Consider the following 8,480-nt stretch of genomic DNA (forward strand, 5'->3'; position numbering starts at 1 on the left):
TTTTACTGAAGTCCTGTTATATTTTTTGAACTATATATCTTTTAAGCACTTTATTTACGTTGATTGTTAAAGGGACATAAAAAGTTCTGTTAAACCGGTATAAAAGATTCATCTACATTGGTGAGATATTATTAGTTTGTAGTTTTATCGTATTTAGTAATATTTTTTTAATAATGATATTTTATCCAAAAGTTGAGTTCATCACTTGAGAAAATTTAATCTAGTGGTACTCCAAAAAATAATCAGTTGATTATTAGTTGAAAATGTTAAAATATCATGATAATCCGTATCTAATAAATAATGCATATTAATTAGTGGAAATGTGAGAGGAAATATAATGCAAAAAAAGTAATCATAAATAATGGAAGAAAAAGAAAGAAAAGTGTGAGAGAAAATAGTTTTTGAGAGAAAAGTTGAGAAGTGGAATAAGTTATATTTTGAAATGGATCCCGACATTTTGACACTCTTTTAATAACGTCATGTGTCAACTTCTGATTAGATGATTTTTTTTAAAAACAAATCCAAAAAAATGACATCCTTTATGAGGAAAAGATTTGAATTTTTTGTTTCCAAGTTTGTCCTTGCCCAGATTCATCTGAATTAAAAATTCTCTTTCTTCCTTGTTTCATCAGATTTGGAGTTTCTTCGATAGCTTCATTGTCTTCGCTCACGCTCTTCCGAAATCATTTTGGGCTTCGTTTTTGCAATCTCATTGTCCTTGTTCCTTGTGGTTGCCCTGTTGGCCTTCCTTATTGGTGTGGGTGTGGCGGTGATTGCATCTTTTGGTTGTTGGTGTGTTGGTGTTGCAAAATGGCGAGTTCTTCGAGCAGGGTAAGCGCGTTAATCTTTGGTTGTTTTGTGGTGTTTAGCGCATGGTATTTGGAGTTTGGGTTTTGTGTGTTTTTTTCATCTAGGGTTTTGAAGTTTTGGTTTTTGGAATTTGTATGCAGTTGACGGTTCGTCACTCGGTTTACACAAAGTACGTATGTAGTTTGAACAAACGATTGAGAAATGAGCACCGGTTAGTTATTGCGGGCACTCCTTTTCGGTAGTTTTTAGATTTGACTGCTAATATTAAAATTGGTAGGAAAATCTTGAGTGAGTTAGTGCCTAAATGGGTGGATTCAAGTAGTGGTTTTATAATTGCAGAGAAACTTGTGCTATGAATGAAAAAGAATTTTGTTTAGGTTTGGGGTTGAGTTTAGATGGGAAAGATATTGATTTAAAGGGCGAGATGGGAAGAAGTACTTGTGTGAAATACATTGGCAATAGAACAACAAATTTGAATTTGGTTTACAAATGTTTGATGAAGAAAGTAAAAACCATTCCTTGTTCTCCTTTTTGTAGCTTGTAAATATTGGTTGGGATTTGTGAGATATTAATTCCAAAACGTAATGGGAGAGTGTTTCCCATATTATTTGAAATTGTTGATAATTTAAATGATTTAGCTAAATATAGTTGGGGAAGTTTAGTGTATCGATTTTTGGTATGTGGTTTGAACAAAGTTTCGGATGCTTTGAAGAAAGGAAATGCCAAAACGAATGTTTATGTGGATGGTTGTATTTACATGTTGCAAGTAAGTTATCTTTATTCATTTACAATGTTGAAATTGAATTCGGTTTTGTGGCATACGTTCTTAATTTTATTAACAGTTAACATGATAAATTTTTTGTAGGTATGGTTTTGTGAGAATTTGATTCTTCCCAAAGGTGCTATAGAAAAAAATCCAAGAATATTGCATTGGATGAATATATATTTGGGAGACAACGTAGTGAAAGGAGGTTTGGAAACTGGTTTGGTATGTGGTATGTTGTTAGAGTGATATTTGTTATTATAAATGTGTTTGTAGTATGATTTGAATTGTTGAATTTCAGGTTAATGATAATGTTGATATTGATTTCGGTACGTAGAAGGAAGAAAGTGATCTTAAGGATGAACCAAGACAAAAAATGAAAGATGACAAGGCATCAGCAAAGAAACTACTTAAGAGAAAATGCAGAGAGAGTTTTATGCAAACTTTACACCAACAACAAAGTCTAGTTGTAGAACTTAAAAGGAGGTTTCTTATGTTGGAGGAAGAGGTGGCATTTGAGAAAGCTAGATGAAGAAGACCAGATGATGGTGGACAAAGTGTGCCTCGTGAAGAACCGTTTATCTCCCTGAGAGTCTTCTCCCCGGGTGGCATCACTCCGGGCGGCATCTCCTCGGGAGGCATCTCCCAAAAAGGCATATCCACTGGTCGTCCTCCAATGAAGACATATGTCAGGATGGGGTCACGAAGGCGTTACAAAAGTAGAGCGCTTAGGACTCCTTATGTAGGATTGCTTAGGATAAAGAATTAGTGATTTTTGTAAACATGGTTGTATTGTAATTTGGTTTGTCTTTTGTTGAATGCTTTAAACATGGAAGTTGCCTTTATTAAGATATTTGTATTGTAAATGGGATATGTGGTTCTGTTTGAATTGTTAATGAATAAACTTTGCATTGAAATGTAGTATTAATGTATTTGAATGATGAATGAAACAATGATTGTTTGACATAGGAAATAAATGTGTATTTTGAACAGAAAATCGTAGTTTAGGACATTGGAAAAAAATGCAGCAGAAAAACATGTAGTAATCGTTTACAACAGACTTGTAAATGATTACGCGAGCTGATTTTGTGTTTTGGACACAAAGTTCAACAGAGGGAGCCATGTTTTTGTTCACAGCGAACCACGTTTAAAATTTCTGATGTATAGCACAGTTAGAACTGATTTGGTATCATTTAGTGGTGTGAGATATGTTCTAATTGTGGTTTATCATGGTTGGGTATGCAAGGAGAGAACTATGTTCAGTACACACAAGACCAAAATTCAAGTCCTAAAAGAACTGACGTAGCAGAAAAAGTTGTTGTAATCGTTTACAATAGACTTGTAAACGATTACGCAAGCTGATTTTGTGTTTTGGACACAAAGTTTAACAGAGGGAGCCATGTTTTTGTTCACAACGGACCATGTTTCAAATTTCCGATGTATAGCACACGTCGAACTGATTTGGTATCATTTAGTGGTTTGAGAGGTGTTCTAATTGTGGTTTTTGATGGTTGGGTATGAAAGGAGAGTACGGTGTTCAGAACAAGACCTCAATTCAAGTCAAGAAAGAATCCCCACACTTTTGACACAGTTCAATACACACACATTACAAAGAATGACCATGGTCTTCTGCGTTCGAAATTCTGGTCCCTGCTGCCCAGGATTGTATCCAAATCCTGGATTTGGCTCGCGTAATCGTTTACGTACCACTGATAAACGATTACAACAGAGTTATATGCTGGAAATGAGTTTGGACTTCAACCAACCTTGTGGAATCTCAAAGTTGGCTCATTTACTCCCTTTTGAGGTCTCCAAACAAGACCTCCCACACTTTTAAGACAATTCCATACACAGACATTACAAAGAATGATCATGGTCCTCTGCATTCAAACTTATGGTCCCTGCTGCCCAGATTTGTGTCCAAATCCTGGATTTGGCTCGCGTAATTGTTTACGCACCACTTGTAAACGATTACAACATAGTTATATGCTGCACATGAGTTTGGACTTCAACCAACCTTGTGGAATCTCAAAGTTGGCTCATCTACTCCCTCTTGAGGTCTCCAAATAAGACCTCCCACACTTTTAACACAATTCCATACACAGAAATTACAAAGAATGACCATGGTCCTCTGCGTTCAAAATTCTGGTCCCTGCTGCCCAGGTTTGTGTCCAAATCCTGGATTTGGCTCGCGTAATCGTTTACGCACCATTTGTAAACGATTACAACAAAGTTATATGTTGCACATGAGTTTGTGCTTCAACCAACCTTGTGGAATCTCACAGTTGGCTCATTTACTCCCTCTTGAGTTCTCCAAACAAGACCTCCCACACTTTTAACACAGTCCCATACACAAACATTACAAAGAATGACCATGGTCCTCTGCGTTCAAAATTTTGGTCCCTACTGCCCAGGATTGTGTCCAAATCCTGGATTTTGCTCGCGTAATCATTTACGCACCACTGGTAAACGATTACAACAGAGTTATATGCTGGAAATGAGTTTGGACTTCAACCAAACTTGTGGAATCTCAAAGTTGGCTTATTTACTCCCTCTTGAGGTCTCCAAACAAGACCTCCCACACTTTTAACACAGTTTCATACACAGACATTACAAAGAATGACCATGGTCCTCTGCGTTCGAAATTCTGATCCCTGCTACCCAGGATTGTGTCCAAATCTTGGAATTGGCGCGCGTAATCGTTTACGCACCACTGGTAAACGATTACAACAGAGTTATATGCTGGAAATGAGTTTGGACTTTAACCAACCTTGTGGAATCTCACAGTTGGCTCATTTACTCCCTCTTTAGGTCTCCAAACAAGACCTCTTATACTTTTAGCACAGTTCCATACACATACATTACAAAGAATGACCATGGTCCTCTGCATTCAAAATTTTGGTCCCTCCTGCCCAGGTTTGTGTCCAAATCCTGGATTTGGCTCGCGTAATCGTTTACGCACCACTGATAAACGATTACAACAAAGTTATATGCTGCACAAGAGTTTGGACTTCAACCAACTTTAATAACTTTGTTTTTATTTAAACAAATTATTAATATCGCGCTTTCGATTGCCATTAATACACACACAACGTAAATAAAAAGATATTGCAAATCATGTTATCATCAACAATGTGATGCTATGATAATTAAAATATATTTAAGGATCAAAAGTAATTTATGTATAAAATAGATAAGTATGATATGAGTCTAGTATTTTTATTTAAGTAAATTAAAAGACATTGATGTAATATGATTTTTGTATAAGTCATTTGTGTAAAATTATTTTATGAAAAATATCTTAAGAAGTGAGAAAACGGATCAATCTTACTTATTTTGGTTCAACGTACTATAATAAAATGAGTCAAATTTGTAAGTTTTTTTTCAAAAGTGGTTGCCATTTTTTATTAATTTGTTTTTTAATTTTTAATTTTTATAATTATATATATAATTAAAAGCCTATTTAATCATATAAATATTTTATAAGATTTTAATTTATTAATTAATATTTTTAATTCAATAAAGTAGAATAATTATTATATTTACATATTGAATTAATCCTATAACTAATAATTATAATTTATTTGATAAATGTTAACTATTTAAGTTGTAATAATTATGGTCTAGGCTTATGCCTCCCCTTCAAGATTTTCTTTTGCTTAAAACTCCCATTTCCTTTAGCTTATTGCGTGATAATTGCAATGAGGTTTCTTACACTCAGAAACAAATGATTCTATTATTTCTATTACCGTTTTTATATGGAAATTTATTGAAGTAAGAGATGACTATAATACTCACTATAAAAATAATAAAATTACATTAATGATTATTTTACTTATGAACCATGATCCTTTTATGACACTAATCAAATTGTTAAAGTTTTAATTTCATTATTAGCTTCGTTCCATGTTTTTGGTCTTAACAATAGTGAAAGGGTGATATGATATTGGCACCGGCTAGGATTTCCACGCCAAACCTAGGAAGCTTACATGTTTAAATAAGAAAGTCAAACACAATAATCTTACATAGTCTATACTCATCTTTTAAGGCTTCTATAGTTAAAGTAGACAAAGGTTATGTCCCTCTTTTCTATGCTTATTATATTTCATTGTTGAAATCAAGGTAGTTAAAATCGAAATTATGGTTAAAATCATAAGAGATTCATAAAATCGTAAATGGTGGAATCATAACACAAATTATAGATTTTACTTTCCACAATAAAAATGACAAGTTATTAAAATAAAATCAATTCGTCTATCAATATTTCATCAACTTAAGTTTACAAAACTAATCACTTCTACCCTTACAATTATAACCGTAAGAGTTTTAAGAGTGTTACAAAAAATATTATTTTATTTTAATGAATTGAAATTCATTTAAGAAGGTAAATGGTGTAGAAGAAACCTTGGGCGTTAATCCCTTCACCTCCCCATTTCAATCCTCCACCTCCCCATTTTTTTTCTTTAATTATAAAACTAACCTTTTCTTATTTTTTTTTTACTTTTTTAATCCTATTTACTAAATAACCCTAACTTTTCACTTTCCACTTCAATCAGATTTTACTTTCAAAGACGCAGGCGCACCTCCTCTTTTCTGATTCTTCTCACCCTCACGCTCCAAGTTCCATTTTCTAACATTCCAACTCTCCCAGTCATCTTCATGTGCTTTTAACTTTTGGTGTGTGTGGTGCGGCGCGGTGGTTGTTGTCTCGTAGTTTCGTTTCTGCCTCTTGGTCTACGAGAGATGTTAGTTTCTTTGGTTGAACATGATATAGATTGTGTTGATTTCTGCTTTATTTGTAAATGTATGTAATAAAGGTTGTGTTGAATATTTTCTTTACCTTAATTATTTTTAAAAATAGATGACTATATATGTGATATGTTTCTAAATTTTCCATTTCGTATAATCTTTTATATATATATATATATATATATATGTAATCATTGAGGAAAATCACTCTTTCTGACATATCAAAGCACAAAAGTGTTATTGTCGTAGCCTCCCAACACCAAAAGCATAATTCATATATATATTTGGAGCGTGTTGTGCCACCACTGTATTTATCCTTTGACACTGTGTAAGACTGATATTTCACCTCAAATATCATTCCTACCAATCACGTTTTCACAGCTAGTGACACTGATGCTTCCATTGGTGGCAGCAGCATATATACTAAATGGAAAATTTAGAAACATATCACATATATAGTCATCTATTGTTTAAAATAATTAAGGTAAAGAAAATATTAAACCAGGCTAACTTAGGTAAAGTGAAATTCTGGAATATTAAAAATGTTTTAAATTTGCAAAAAGATCTCTAGTTCGAAAAGTATGTTATCACTTTTTCAAAGCACTTTATTTTATTTTTTCAAAACGATTGAAAATAAATTTAATTAATATAACCAATAATAAGGGATAACAAATAAGTCCGTTTTTGTGAAAATTATTATAATTCGTTACAATTTTAATAGAAAACTATTGTATTTATTATGGATTATACTTAAATTTTAAAATGAATAGAAAAATAAAAACGAGTACTCTATCTTAATATTTATGTCTAATGACATATTCATATAAAAATATCAAAATTTATGAGCAACTTCAATCCAAAAGAAGTTATCTATTTTTTAATTTAGATCTTAAAAGACATAATATATATATATATATATATATATATATATATTTAAATTATTATTGATTTCGTGTTTAAACTATATGAGACTTAAATTATTTAAACAAATTCATAACGAAACTCTCTAAAAAAAATAAGTTTATATTTGAAACCTTGTTTCCATTATATCACATAACTTTGATATTTTTATATCAAATTCATTAAAATATTATTAATGGTTTGATTAGAAGTATTTAATTATATCATACTATTGACAACCAACGTAAACTCAATTGAAAAATTATAATATTTGAACTTATGATACAAAAAAAATTGTTAATAATGCATAACAAAAAATATGCAGACTCATGATAAGATATTTTATTCACAAGGATGACACAATTTATTTGAGATATAATATAAAAATAAAATGATTATAAAATAATTTATATTTAAAAAAATAATATTAAATAAATTTTAAAAAAATTATGTATATGAAAAGTATTATTTTCCTATTATAAACGTTTTTGTTAGAACCCTCAAAATGGGTAACAACTCGCGAGCCAACCCGGCCCGTTACGGGTTCGGGTCGGGTTGGGTTTGAAAAATACAACCCACTTACATGTGGATCAGATTTCAACCCAGCTCATTTAGACTCGGCTCATGCGGGTTGAACCCGTGGTGAGCCGGGTTGACCCACTAACCCACCTACCTAATTTTATTTTTTTAATTTATTATTTTATTTATGAAACCCTAAAAAGTAAAATACTTTCTTCACTCATTATGTATACCAAAAAAGTAACCTCTGATCTCACAAATCACTCTCACGGTACTTGCTCTCATTTGACGGTGCTCACTTCACTGAAATTCTTCAAGGAGCATGTAAAACACCCTTTTCGTTTTTCTTCTCTTTTCTCCACATTTTTGTTTTCTCACTTCTCTTTCTTTTTTTTTTTCAAAAACCCTATAATGACAAAATAGGGGTTTGCGAATTTGTTTTTTGTTCTGGGGGATTTGAAGACATGGAATGATTTTTTCATATTGTGACGTGCTTGTATCAGATTTTGTTCATTTTATTTAAATAATTTGAGTATATATTATTTGAGCAAACTCTTTTTGATATGGAAATTATGTTACCGATTAAACTATTAATTTTTTATTGATGTTGTTGAGTACTGATTCTCTTTTTTTTTTACTAATATTTTTTTATTAATTGTCGGAATTGTTCTGATATTAGAAAAATCTTTATTAGTGAATTTGGAGACAACAAGAACAAGGGTCAAGGGTTACAACAAAA

Source organism: Vigna radiata, chromosome 5 (assembly GCF_000741045.1).
Source record: "Vigna radiata var. radiata cultivar VC1973A chromosome 5, Vradiata_ver6, whole genome shotgun sequence".
Lineage (NCBI taxonomy): Eukaryota > Viridiplantae > Streptophyta > Magnoliopsida > Fabales > Fabaceae > Vigna > Vigna radiata.